Genomic DNA, 14,660 nt, shown 5'->3' on the forward strand with positions numbered 1-14,660 from the left:
TTATTCTCCACTAATTTGACCACTTTTCTTGCTCCTTACAATTTATGAACGTAAAAAGTTGACAGGCAAGGCACAACCAGCGGAGGGAGCATCAGGCATATCTAGCCAATGGATAGTGTCAGCAATATATTGAACGGATGGGGGAAGCATGGGGAGCGGGAGGAAGGACATCATAATTGAACCTTATCCTGATACGGGAGCATGATAACGAATAGGAACCCAGGTCTGACTTTTCCCTAATTTGGGCTGGGAGACAAGCTGCAGAACCTTAATCAATGGATCCTATCAGTTAATTCAACCAGAGACCAGGAATTGTACTTGAGGCACGCTAAACTATCAGTTGTCTTGTTATAATTTTATTGAGATTTATGCATGCTGAACATCCTCTGGGGGGAAAAAACAGGAATTCCAATGGATTGATTCACTGAGTCAATATTTGGAGTAAGTTAGTTATCAACTTGTGTTTTGTTTGAATGAATTGGAATTTAGCAGACGGACAGGACAACGTAAGTACAAAACATTTTAAATGATTGAATAAAAGGTTAAATTTGACCAATCTCACTATCAAACTGACTGAATGTGGAATCAGATTTAACTGTTTCATTTAAACACAGAGGATTTGTTTCTTTCAATTTACAAATATTTAAACAAACAAAATAGTTTATTTTAACAGAGTGAGATGCACTCGTCCGAGAGTCTTTCCCATTTTGGAATTTACTTGATTAGTGTCTCTTGCAGTGGGAGTTCCCAATTTAAAGAGGGAATTTCAACATCAAAGAGCCAGATACAAAATATTCTAACTGTGCCTGTTTTGAGACTCTGGTGATTTTGTTATGACAGTGTGGTGATGTGGTGTGATTGAGTTTCAGGGATGTTCTACTGATACTGTCATTCTGACAGTCTGTGTTTCTGACAGTTTCTGCTTGTGTTTCAGGATTGACAACTCCGTCAAATCACTTTCTCCACCATTTAAACATGATTTTTTCAAGACAAGATTAAAAATAGCATCTCAAATTGTCTGAGGTTGGGGAAATTGTAGGTTTCCATAGAGGGCTGTGCTCTGTGCTCCCAAAGGCCTGTACTTAATATTGTCATCTCTGTGAACAGATAGATGTCGATAATGTGAACCCATTTTGTTTGGTTTTCATAGAATCCCTACAGTGCAAAAGGAGGTCATTCGGCCCATCGAGTCTTCACCGACCCCCTGAAAGAGCACTCTAACCTAGGCCCAATCCCCCACCCTATCGCTGTAACCCCACCGAGGGACAATTCAGCATAGCCAGTCCAGCTAACTTACACATCTTTGGACTGTGGGAGGAAACCGGAGTTCCCGGAGAAAACCCAAGCAAACTCCACACAGTCGTCCGAGGTCGGAATCGAACCTGGATCCCTGGTGCTGTGAGGCAACAGTGTTTTTCTTAAAAATGTTTTTATTGGGTTTTTTATACATGGTATATTTACAGATGTACACACAGAGAAACCAAAAAGAAATAACACAAACATTACATAACTAAAAACCAAGGGGCAGGAAAATAAAAACAGGGGAAGTGTATATACAGAGACACAACAAAGAGACAGTTTCATTATATATGTCATTGGGAAGGAGCTTTCTCCCTCCGCTCCCCCCTTCTTTTCTGTTTTTTGTAAAAGAAAATACATACAGAACAAACCAGAACTGGGTAGGCACGTTGCTTGCTTCTCCCGGTCGGTTTTCGCTTTTGTTGTTGTGTGTTTGCCTCCGTCTCAGCTGTTTGTCGTTCCTCCTTTATTTTCTTACTCTCTGTTGCCCTGCTGTATTCGTTGTGGTCGTTGTCATTCCCGTGCTCTCCTTCCAGTTTGTGTTTCCTCATCATTCCTCGCCTTTGGCTCCCCTCTATCATTCTCTGCCCCTTGTCCTTCCTTCTTCACTGCCCCCCTTTCACCCCCCTTCACTGCAGCTCCCCTTTCTTATCAGCTGTGTTTAGCTACCCCTGTTGCACTGTTCCCGCCGCCCCCCCCCCCTCTCCCCTCTTAGGTTGAGTCTTGCGCATGTGGAGGTGGAGTTGACCCCATGTAGTGCTTTGCTCCAGAGTATCCACCCTATTTCGAGCCCCAGGTCTTCCTCCCATTTCCTCCTTGTCGTGTCCAGTACAATGTCGGCCCTCTCTACCAGTCGTTCGTAAATATCACTACAGCTTCCTCTCCCTAGAATGTTTGCGTCCAGTAACTCCTCTAGTATTGTCTGTCGCGGTGGTTGTGGGTACGTCCTTGTCTCCTTCCGTAGGAAGTTTTTAAGCTCAGGTATCTGAGTTTGTTGTCCTTAGCTAGTTGGAATCTCTCCATCAGTTCGCCCAGTGTTGTGACACTGTCGACGGTGTATAGGTCCTTGACTGTCAGTGCCCCCCCCGTCCTGTCTCCACTTTTTAAAGGTGAAGTCAGTGGTCGCTGGCACGAACCCATGGTTGTTGCAGAAGGAGGCTTTGTCGGACATTTCAGTCAGGCCGAATTGCTGCCATAATTGGTTCTGATTATTTCTACATGTTTACATAGAACATACAGTGCAGAAGGAGGCCATTCGGCCCATCGAGTCTGCACCGACCCGCTTAAGCCCTCATTTCCACCCTATCCCCGTAACCCAATAACTCCTCCTAACCTTTTTAGTCACTAAGGACAATTTATCATGGCCAATCCACCTAAACTGCATGTCTTTGGACTGTGGGAGGAAACCGGAGCACCCGGAGGAAACCCACGCAGACACGGGGAGAACGTGCAGACTCCGCACAGACAGTCACCCAGCGGGGAATCGAACCTGGGATACCGGTGCTGTGAAGCCACAGTGCTATCCACCTGTGCTGCCGTGCTGCCTAGAACCTGGTTCTAGGTCTGGAGGATGGCTACCACCACTGGGCTGCTGGAGTGTTTTTTGGGTGGGGATGGGAGTGCCGCCGTTGCGAGGGCCCGGAGCAAGGTCCCCCTGCAGGAAGCCTCCTCCATGCGCACCCACTTGGCTTCTGGCTCCTCAATCTATCTCATTACTCTTTCTGCTGTCGCCGCTCAGTGGTAGTATTGTAGGTTGGGTGGGGGGGGAGGGTTGTCCCCACCCACCCCCCCCCCAAACCCACCCCCCCACCCCCGAACTTTGTTTTCTGTAGGACTTTCTTTGGGATCCTAGCATTCTCCCCCTCCCCCCCCCCCCCCCATACAAACAGCATGATTAATTTGACCGGTGAGTTGAAAAAGGCCTTGGGGATATAGATGGGGTAGGTCTAAGTAGGAAGAGGTACCTGGGCAGCACGTTCATTTTGATCATATGCACTCTCCCTGCGAGGGAGAGTGGGAGTGTGTTGCGTCCTTGCAGGTCCTTTTTGACTTCCTCTGTCAGACTGGTGAGGTTCCACTTGTGAACTCCCGTCCAGTCGTGAGCGATTTGGATCCCCAAGGAGCGGAATCTGTGTTGGGCTTGTTTAAACGGCAGTCCCTCCAGTGCTTCCCCTCCCCTTGTGGGTTCACTGGGAAGATCTCGCTTTTGCTCATTGATGCAACCATCAATTCATTCGAAGCCACGTGGAGAAGTAAACCGTGGTTTTAATCAGCTTAGAACTGAGCCTGCCTGTGACCGGTACAGCACTGAAGGCGGCCCCGCAGGTCAGCAGCTCTTATACTTCCTGTAAAGGGGGTGGGGCAATGGGCAGAGCCCGTACATGCCCCGACATATCCCCTGTGGGTGAAGCCACACAATGGCCCATAGGTAGAGCCCACAGGATTAATAACATAACACAGTGCACTGGTGAATTATCAGTAATTATACATTCACCACATTCACCCCCTGTTTAAAAATGAAGTCCGGCGGGGATGACGGGCTCATAGATTCAGTTGGTCCGGTGCCCGGTTCGTACATTGCGACCACTGAAGCACTGGTGTTGCAGCCACTTCGGGTGGCTGTGGAAGTGGGTCCGGAGCCGGCACAGGTGTGGACTCTGGGAGCGGCTCTTCCGGAGCTTCATTCCTGTGGACCGGTGCAGCGGGTGGGAGGGAGCGCGGGAACCATATAGGGATGGGGGCGCTGAACATGGGAGGTTGGACGGGACATAGTGTGGGAGATGCCGTAGTGGGAGTGATGTTGGAGCCTGCGGGCGCCAGGTCCCGGAGGGAGACGGTATCTTGCCGGCCATCGGGGTGTTCGACGTACGCATAGTGTGGGTTGGAGTGCAGGAGCTGGACCCTCTCCACCAGGGGGTCGGTCTTATGGCTCCGAACATGTTTCCGGAGAAGGACTGGACCCGGTGTCATCAGCCAGGGTGGAAGCGAGGCCCCTGAGGTAGCTCCCCCAACGAAAACAAACGAACGGTCATGAGGAGTCTGGTTTGTGGCCGTGCAAAGGAGGGACCTAATAGAGTGGAGCACATCGGGGAGGACCTCCTGCCAGTGAGAAACTGGGAGATTCCTGGACCGCAGAGTCAGTAGGACGGTCTTCCAGACCGTCGCGTTCTCCCTCTCCACCTGCCCGTTTCCCCTGGGGTTATAACTGGCAGTCCTGCTTGAGGCGATGCCCTTACTGAGCAGATGCTGACGCATTTCGTCGCTCATGTACGACGAGCCCCTGTCGCTGTGGACATAACTGGGGAAACCAAACAGGGTGAAGACACTATGCAGGGCTTTAATGACAGTGGGGGTGGTCATATCGGGGCAGGGGATGGCAAACAGGAAGAGGGAGAACTCATCTATGATGTTAAGGAAGTACGTGTTGCGGTTATTGGAGGGGAGGGGCCCTTTGAAATCGATGCTTTGACGTTCAAAGGGCCGGGATGCCTTTACCAGGTGGGCCTTATCCGGTCGATAGAAGTGCGGTTTACACTCCGCACAGATTTGGCAGTCCCTGGTCATGGCTCTGACCTCCTCGGTGGAGTAGGACAGGTTGCGGGCCTTGATGTAATGGGCGAACCGGGTGACCCCCGGGTGGCAGAGGTCAGCGTGGATAGCCCGTAGTCCTTCACCTTGCGCACTGGAGCATGTGCCGCGGGACAGGGCATCTGAGGGCTCATTGAGCTTCCCAGGACGATATACTATATCGTAGTTATAGGTGGAGAGTTTGATTCTCCACCTCAAGATTTTATCATTCTTGATCTTGCCACGCTGCGTATTGTCAAACATGAAGGCAACTGATCGTTGGTCGGTGACGAGGGTAAACCTCCTACCAGCGAGGTGGTGCCTCCGGTGCCGCACGGCTTCTACGATGGCTTGGGCTTCTTTTTCGACCGAGAAGTGTCGAATTTCGGAGGTGGTGAGGGTGCGTGAAAGAAACGCTACTGGTCTGCCTGCTTGGTTGAGAGTGGCGGCGAGAGCGACCTCTGAGGCGTCGCTCGCCACCTGGAAGGGGACGGACTCATCCACCGCGCGCATTGCAGCTTTGGCGATGTCCGCCTTGATGCAGTTGAAGGCCTGGTGAGCCTCGGCTGCCAGTCGAAAGAGGGTGGCCTTAAATAGTGGGCGGGTTTTGTCCGCATACTGGGGGACCCACTGGGTAATAGGAGAAAATTCCAAGGCACCTCTTCAGGGCCTTGGGACAGTGAGGGAGAGGGAGTTGTAGGAGGGGGCGCATACGGTTAGGGTCGGGCCCGAGGACCCCGTTCTCCACGACGTAACCGAGGATGGCTAGCCTGGTTGTGCGGAAAATGCATTTCTCCTTGTTGTAGGTGAGGTTGAGGTTTTGGGCAGTTTGGAGAAATCGGTGGAGGTTGGTGTCATGGTCCTGCTGATCATGGCCGCAGATGGTGACATTGTCCAAGTACGGAAATGTGGCCCGCAGCCTGTACTGGTCCACCATTCGGTCCATCGCTCGTTGGAACACCAAAACCCTGGGCGTCATTCTCCGACCCCCCGCCGGGTCGGAGAATGGCCGTTGGCCGCCGTGAATCCCGCCCCTGTCCCCGCCGAAGTCTCCGCTCCCGGAGATTGGGCGGGGGCGGGAATCCGGCCGCGCCGGTTGGCGGGACCCCCCGCTGGATTCTCCGGCCCGGATGGGCCGAAGTCCCGCCAGGAATTGCCTGTCCCGCCGACGTAAATCAAACCTGGTATTTACCGGCGGGACCAGGCGGCGTGGGCGGGCTCCGGGGTCCTGGGGGGGGCGCGGGGTGATCTGACCCCGGGGGGTGCCCCCACGGTGGCCTGGCCCGCGATCGGGGCCCACCGATCCACGGGCGGGCCTGTGCCGTGGGGGCACTCTTTCCCTTCCGCCTCCGCCACGGCCTCCACCATGGCGGAGGCAGAAGAGACTCTCCCCACTGCGCATGCGCGGGAAACTGACAGCGGCCGCTGACGCTCCCGCGCATGCGCTGGGAAACTGACAACGGCCGCTGACGCTCCCGCGCATGCGCCGCATTTCCGCGCCAGCTGGCGGGGAAACAAACGCCATTTCCGCCAGCTGGCGGGGCGGAAATCCCTCCGGCGTCGGCCTAGCCCCTCAATGTTGGGGCTAGGCCGCCAAAGATGCGGAGCCTTCCGCACCTTTGGGCCGGCGCGATGCCCGTCTGATTGGCGCCGGCTTTGGCGCCAGTCGGCGGACATCCCGCCGTTGGGGGAGAATTTCGCCCCCCGTTCGTGACGTCAAAGGGGACCCGGAGGAAATGGAAAAGGCGGCCGTCTGCCTCAAACGCAGTGTAGTGGTGGTCCTCCGGGCGGATTGGGAGCTGGTGGTATGCAGACTTCAGATCCACCGTGGAGAACACATGGTAGTGCGCGATCTGATTTACCATGTCTGCAATCCGGGGAAGGGGGTACGCATCGAGTTGCGTAAACCGGTTAATGGTCTGGCTGTAATCAACCACCAACCGGAGCTTTTCCCCGGTCTTGACGACCACCACCTGAGCTCTCCATGGGCTATTGCTGGCCTCGATGACTCCCTCCCGCAAGAGACGCTAGACCTCGGACCTAATGAACGTCCTGTCCTGCATGCTATACCGCCTGCTCCTGGTGGCGACTGGCTTGCAGTCGGCGGTGAGGTTTGCGAAGGGGAGGGGGGGCGGTCGATTTTTAGGGTCGCGAGGCTGCATGTGGTGAGCGGGGGCAGGGGCCCCCCAAACTTAAGAGTTAGGCTCCTGAGGTTGCACTGGAAGTCGAGTCCCAAAAGGAGAGGAGCGCAGAGGTCTGGGAGCACATATAGTTGAAAATTAGCATACTCAGCGCCCTGTATCGCTAGGGTTGCAGTAGTGCACCCTTGGATTTGCACCGAGTGCGACCCAGAGGCGAGGTATATGGTTTGTTGCGTCGGGAATATTGGGAGCGAGCAGCGTCTTACCATGTCCGGGTGAATGAAGCTCGCTGTGCTCCCGGAGTCGAAAAGACAAGGTGTCTCGTACCCGCTAACCCGGACGGCCATCATGGGGCTCCGGAGGTGCTTAGGTCGCAACTGGTCCAGGGTGACCGCGCTGAGGTGTGGGTAGCCGGCGACGTGATCGGAGGTGCTGGGGTGGCCCCGCGATGGCTGTCCGTGTAGGTCGTACGCGTCGAGCGGCGTAGCAGATGCCGACCAAGATGGCGGTCCCCGTTGGTCAAGCGTGGCAGGCGGTGAGGAAGATGGCGTCCAAGATGGCGGACCCCATGGATCGCACGTGGCCGGCCGTGTGGGGGAGGATGGCCCATGAGTCGCACATGTTATACGGAGGCGGAGTCAGCAGACACGCTGCCACCTTGCGGGGTCTGCGGGCCTGTGAGTCTGTGGATCGGGACTTGGCGAAATGTCCTTTTCGCCCGCAGCTGCTGCAGTTCGCGTTGCGGGCCGGGCAGTGCAGTCGGGGGTGTTGGGACTGGCAGCAAAAGTAGCAGGGTAGCCCCCCCATGATGGGCGGGCGGCCGCGCGGCACAGGCCTGGGGTAGTCTCGGGTCGAGGGCCCACGAGCGGGTCGAGTGATTGGCCGGGAACGCAGTAAGGCTCTGAAAAGCGGCCTCCAGAGAGGTAGCCAGTTTTACCGTGTCGTCCAGGTCCTGGGCCCCTTGTTCGAGCAGGCGCTGTCTCACATAGTTCGATCGGACCCCCGCCACGTAAACGTCTCGGACGGTGAGCTCCATGTGCTGAGTGGCCGTAACGGCCTGGTAGTTACAGTTGTGCACGAGGGCTGAGGTCGCGTAGGTAATCATCTAGCGACTCCCTGGGGCGCTGGCGGTGAGTGGTGAAGACGTGTCGCGCGTATACCTCATTCACAGGCCGCACATAGAGGCGTTTGAGTAGTGCGAGAGCCTCTGTATAGGAAGCGGCTTCGTCGAGCTGGACAGAAATGCGATGGCTCACCCGTGCGTGGAGGAGGCTCAGCTTCTATTCGTCAGTGACGGATGGTGTAGACGATGCGGCGAAATAGGCCTTGAAGCATCGAAACCAATGTGAAAAAATGTCTTTCGCCTCCGCGGCCTGTGGATCGAGTTCCAGTCTGTCAGGTTTGAGGGCTGATTCCATAGTAGTATTTTAAGCTGATTAAATTGATGGGACCATCAATTCACTCGAAGACACGTGGAGAAGTAAACCGTGGTTTTAATCAGCTTAGGACTGAGCCTGCCTGTGACCGGTACAACACTGAAGGCGGCCCCGCAGGTCAGCAGCTCTTATACTTCCTGTAAAGGGGGTGGAGCCCATAGATGGCCCAACATATCCCCTGTGGGTGAAGCCATACAATGGCCCATAGGTAGAGCCCACAGGGTTAATAACATAACACAGTGCACTGGTGAATTATCAGTTATTAAACATTCACCACACTCATGTTGAGTTTGTAGCCCGAGAAGGCACCAAAACTCTTTCAGGAGCGTGATGATTCCTTCCATGCTGCTTTGTGGGTCTGAGATGTAGAGGAGCAGGTCATCTGCATAGAGCGAGACTCTGTGCTCTCTGCCTCCCCTTTGGATCCCCCTCTAGTCTTTTGCTGTTCTGAGTGCAATCACTAGGGCGAACAGCAGTGGGGACAGCGGTCATCCCTGCCTGGTGTCCCTGTGCAGCTGGAAGTATTGGGAGCTGGTGTTGTTTGTCCGTACGCTCGCCATGGGAGCGTTGAACAGGAGCTTCACCCAGGAGGTGAACCCTGATCAGAGCCCGAACCACTCCGGTACCTGATAATACCGCATTCACCCCCTGTTAAAAAAGAGTCCGGCGGGGGTGGTGGCCAGTGGTAACAGTCGCCTTTAACATGGTATGATCAGATATGGAGGTACCGTGATACCTCCTTACAGGGCTGTCGAGAATATTTACAAAGTGTTCGTCCACGGTTAAAGTCACAGCAAAGCAATCAGTCGATCGGGTGGCCTGGTCGTCCTTCTGGATCGTCTGGACTTCGGTGGTGATTCTGGTGGGGGTACAGGTGGTTGCGACTCCGGGAGCGTGGTTTCGGCCTCCCTGGCAGCTTCGCCACCCCTAGGCGGCGCTGTTGGGGCAAATGGTTGACACGGGGGGGGGGGCACCTGTAGGGGGCGTCGGTGAGTTGGCGGGCCTAGGCAGGAGCGGCGGGAGTACTGACCCTCCAGTGAGGTGCTGTGGGGGGGGGGGGGGGAAATGGTTCGGGTGCGCGTGGGGTTTCGGCGGGCGCCAGGTCCCGAAGGAAGGCTACGTCCCGGGACCCTGCCAGTGCCCGTGCCTCTCTAAGTCCCAGGGTGTCCTTTTCTAGGGGTCTTCGGCGGATCTCTTGAGGAGCTCATACCTGCTATGAAGGCATCCCTGATTAAAAGTTCCGTGTGCTCGCTCCCCGAAACTTGCGGGCAGCCACAGTTTCCGCCCAGCACCCCTTCGCTCTCCCTCCTCCGTTGCTCTCGCTGACTTGAATGAGGTCACAATCTCCCACGTGAAGCGGTCCCTCAGGTGGTAGCTTGCTGCTTGTTGCTCAGGATGTGTTTGGGGGTGGCTGGGTGGAGATGTGACCCAGAGCTTCGCTGGGTACAGCATACCAAAGTGTACGCCATTCTTATAAAGGGTGCTTTTGCCCTGTTGAATTCTGCCTGTCTCCTGGCCAGGTCAGCCTCAATGTCCTAATATATCCTTATTCTATGTCCTTCCCAGCTACAGTTCTTGGACTGCCTGGCCCAGTGCAGGATTCTTTCTCGGTCCTGATACCGGTACAGTTTGGCTATCACTGCCCTCGGTTGTTCCTCAACTTTGGGTTTTGGGCGCAGCGACCGGTGTGCCCTGTCCATTTCTGGTGGGTTGGGGAAGGTTTCTCTTCCCACCAGGTTGCATCTCGGCCACGTAGCCCGTGTGGTCCCTGCCTTCGATCCCCTCCACAATCCGCAGGTTTTGCCTCCTTGAGCGGTTCTCCTGATCCTCTACTTTACCCCTCGGACTGCCCAGCGTCGCGACCAACCCTGCCACCTTTCTCCAGCGCCACGATCCGATCATTCTGGTCAGTTGCGGCCTTTTCCAACTCTTTGATGGTCACCTCTTGGGCTTCCAGCCTCTTCTCCGCTCTGCTCAGGGCGAGCTGTAGTTGGGCCAGGGTCTCTGCCACCGCGGCCTTCACCGCGGCCTCAATGTCCGGTTTTACCTCCGCCTTTATCTCCTGTTGGTGCTCCCTCTGTGCCTCGGTGAAGGATGCCTTCCAGCTTCCCCCAGGTGCGGGAGGATCTTGTCCGTGCCTGGGTTGCTCCTTTTGCTTCGGCGCAACTTGCGCTCCGCCGCCTCGTGTGCTGGTTGGTCGTTCCTGGCCCCTTCCACTCCTGGTCTCTGCTCGGCCCCTAGTTTGGCTTGTTCCGGGCATCTTTTTTTATATTCCCCCTCTTTTTCTTCCTTCCTCTGACTTACTAAGATTGGGGAATGAGTTGCTGCGTCTTTTTCGGCGAGTTTTTGTTGATCAGTGACTATTTTTCGGGTCCACGGGAGGAGAGCCACCTGACGCACGACTGCTCAGCACATCGTCATCACTGGAAGTCGTGAGGCCGCAGTGTTAACCATTATGCCACTATGCCGCCCCATTTGAGTCCGAAGGATACCACAGAATTGGAAGTTAAGGAGCAGTCGGACTTGATGAGTAATAATTACGCTTTGGATTAGAGGCCTTTGCTGAGATTATCTGACACCCCGCCGGGTCGGAGAATCCCCTGGGGGAGGTGCGAATCCCGCCCCAACGCCGGCTGCCCTTTTTTCCGGCGCCATTTTTTGTGCGGCGGTGGGATTCCTGCCACGTCGGTCAGGGGCCGCTGACAGCGGCACCCCCGGCGATTCTCTGGGCCTCAATGGGCGCAGCGGCTGATCAGTTTTGGCCTGTCCTGCCAGCGTGAATTACTCACCTCACGCATGGCGGGACCTGGCAGGTGAGTGTGCAGGGGCGGTCCTCGGGCAGGTGCGGTGGGTTCCGACCCCGGGGGTGGGGTCCCCACGGTGGCCTTCCCGCGATCGGGGCCTACCGATCTGCTGGCGGGCTGGTTCCGTGGGGGGACTTCTTTGCTCCGGGCCGGGCCCTGTAGGGTTCGACCATATTGCCCGGTGGCCGGCGCGGAGAAGAGAACCCCCACGCATGCGCGGAAGCATGCTGGCCGATCTGCTCATGCGCGAGATCACACCGGCCGTTCCGCGCATGTGCAAACTCGTCTCTTCAGCGCCAACCCCTCCGGCGTCTACCTAGCCCCCGAAAATGCGGAGAATTCCACACTTTCGGGGGCTGTTGATACCGGAATGGTTTGCGCCAGTTTTCCCGCTGGCATGGGGACTCAGTCCCCAGAAGGGAGAATCCTGCCCCTTAATTCGTGTTTGCAGAGGTGACATGTAGAGAATCATTTCAAATTGTAGTGCAGGAAGAATTTGCATTGATATAGCAATGTTCACATCTTTAGGTTCAGTTAACAGTGCTCTTGCCTCTTAGTCTGAAGGTGCTGGGTTCAAGCCAGAGGTCTGTGTTGTCATGGTTGATGGAGATGCTGTGTCGTGGATGAGACTTTAAGCCAAGGCTGTGTCCGCCCTGGCCAGTGGATGTAAACAAGAGTCCGTGGCACTATTTCAAAGAAGAATCGGGGAGTTCCTGCTGAGGACCAGAGGGACCTTTGGGTGCATGTCCATAGATCTCTGAAGGCAGCAGGACTGTTAGATACAGAGATTAAGAAGGCATATGAAATACTTGTCTTCATTAGCTGAGCAGGGAGGTTGTGATGGAGCTGTATAAAATGCTCATTAGGCCACAGCTGGAGTACTGTGCGCAGTTCCAGTCACCACGCTATAGGAAGGAAGAGATTGCACGCGAGAGGGTGAAAAGGAGATTCCCCAGGATGTTGCTTGCGCTGGCGTATTTCAGCTATGAAGAGAGGCTGCTTAGGCTAGGGTTGTTTTCCTTAGAGTAGAGTAGGCTGAGGGGGGAGCTGATCAAGGTGTACAAAATTGTGACATAGGATAGATAGTACGAAGTCTTACAACACCAGGTTAAAGTCCAACAGGTTTGTTTCGATGTCACTAGCTTTCGGAGCGCTGCTCCTTCCTCAGATGAATGAAGAGGTCTGTTCCAGAAACACATATATATAGACAGATTCAAAGATGCCAAACAATGCTTGGAATGCGACCATTAGCAGGTGATTAAATCTTTACAGATCCAGAGATGGGGTAACCCCAGGTTAAAGAGGTGTGAATTGTATTAAGCCAGGACAGTTGGTAGGATTTTGCAGGCCAGATGATGGGGGATGAATGTAATGCGACATGAATCCGAGGTCCTGGTTGAGGCCGCACTCGTGTGCGGAACTTGGCTATAAGTTTCTGCTCGGCGATTCTGCGTTGTCGCGCGTCCTGAAGGCCGCCTTGGAGAACGCTTACCCAGAGATCAGAGGCTGAATGCCCTTGACTGCTGAACTGTCCCCCAACTGGAAGGGAACATTCCTGCCTGGTGATTGTTGCGCGATGTCCGTTCATTCGTTGTTGCAGCGTCTGCATGGTCCCGCCAATGTACCACACTTCGGGAGATCCTTTCCTGCAGCGTAAGAGGTAGACAACGTTGGCCGAGTCGCACGAGTATGTACCGCGTACCTGGTGGGTGGTGTTCTCACGTGTAATAGTGGTATCCATGTCGATAGGATAGATACGAAGAGACTTTGCCCCATAGTAAAGGGGTCAATAACCAGGGGACATAGATTTATGGTAATGGGCAAGAGATTTAGAAGGAATTTGAGGGAAAGCTTTTTCAGCCAGCGGATGGTGGGAATCTGGGACTCACTGCCGGAAAGGATGGTAGAGGTGGGAACCCTCACAACATTAAAGAATAATTTAGATGAGCACTTGAAATGCCATAGCTTACAAAGCTACAGACCAAGTGTGGGAAAATGGGTTTAGGATAGGTATTTCTTGGCCTGCACAGACACGATGGGCTGAAGGGCCTCATTCTGTGCTGTAATGGCCAATGACTCTTGAGTCCTGACCAATTCCTTAACCAAGAGTACAATTAAATATCAGCCTAGGTTCTGTCTTGGATTTTATACCCATGGCTGTCAGACTCTTAAACTGGCAGATTGGAGATATTTTGGGCCAATTGCACCTGCGCTGACTCCTGAACTGGAAATGGCTAAAAGTAAGGGTGTTGTGCTTCAGTTATGAAGAGCATTGGTGAACCCACATCTCGAATATTGCATGAAGTTTTGGTCTCCTTATTAAAGGAAGGATGTAAATGCATTAGAGGCGGTTCAGAGGAGGTTTACGATATTGATACCTGGAATGACCAGATTGTCTTACGAGGATAGGTTGGATAGACTGGGCTTGTTTCCACTGCAGTTTAGAAAAGTGAGGGGTGACTTGATTGAAGTATATAAGATCCTGAATGGTATTGACATGATGGACATGGAAAGAATGTTTCCTCTTGTGGGTGAGACCAGAACGTGGGGTGGGGGGGTGCTACTTTAAAATTAGGGAGTCACCCTTTTAGGTCAGACATGTTTCTCTCCGAGGGATCTTATATACTGGCCACATTAAATTGGCCCCAAATTGGAAAAAAATAATTGAGTCCTCTAAATTAAAAAAAACTACTGACTCAATTATCTTTGAAACAATGTTATCATTTCTGTCTCTTGCGGCATTACAGGGCTCAAGTTCCACTCGTATGAATGCGTGACTCGGGTATCTTCTTGCTGCAGAGGTTTGGACCATTGGGATCTTAGAGCATAGGAAATAGGAGCAAGTGAGGCAATTTGAACCTTCGAACTTGCTCTGAGATTCAATAAGGGGCGGCACGGTAGCACAGTGGTTAGCATTGTCGCTTCACAGCTCCAGTGTCCCAGATTTGATTCCCGGCTTCCCGGATTCACTGTCTGAGCGGAGTCTGCATGTTCTCCCCGTGTCTGCGTGGGTTTCCTCCGGATGCTCCAATTTCCTCCCACAGTCCAAAGACGTGCAGGTTAGGTGGATTGGCCATGCTAAATTGCCCCGAGTGTATAAAGGGGTTGGGTGGGGTTGGCGGTTTACGGGTATGGAGCGGAGTTGTGGGCTTAAGTGGGGTGCTCTTTCCAAGGGCCGGTTCAGGCTCGATGGGCTAATTGGCCTCCTTTTGCACTGTAAATTCTATGTCTAAGATCATTGTTGATGTGATCCAGCCTCAACTCCACTTTTCTGCTTGCCCCCCATACCCTCGACGCCCTTACCAATCACAAATTTATCAAACTCAGCCTTGAATATATTCATTGACCCTGCCTCAGAATTCCCTGGAAAACAGAATTCCAAAGATTATGACCCTCTGAGAGAAGAGATTTGT

At 53.8% G+C, this 14,660-nt stretch overlaps 1 protein-coding gene across 3 annotated transcripts in view; it reads left to right on the forward strand.

Moving 5' to 3' along the window:
* The first annotated feature begins 228 nt into the window (after positions 1 to 228).
* The window catches only part of LOC140389982 (coagulation factor X), a 53,841-nt gene continuing 39,409 nt past the window's right edge, over positions 229 to 14,660 (forward strand). For 2 of the 3 annotated variants that reach the window (XM_072474728.1, XM_072474727.1), the window contains exon 1: positions 229 to 506. The gene's annotated coding sequence lies outside the window, so the exon portion shown is untranslated. The remainder of the gene's footprint in view (positions 507 to 14,660) is intronic. The other variant, XM_072474729.1, reaches the window with a different exon arrangement.

The sequence above is a fragment of the Scyliorhinus torazame genome, chromosome 14 (genome assembly GCF_047496885.1).
Source record: "Scyliorhinus torazame isolate Kashiwa2021f chromosome 14, sScyTor2.1, whole genome shotgun sequence".
Lineage (NCBI taxonomy): Eukaryota > Metazoa > Chordata > Chondrichthyes > Carcharhiniformes > Scyliorhinidae > Scyliorhinus > Scyliorhinus torazame.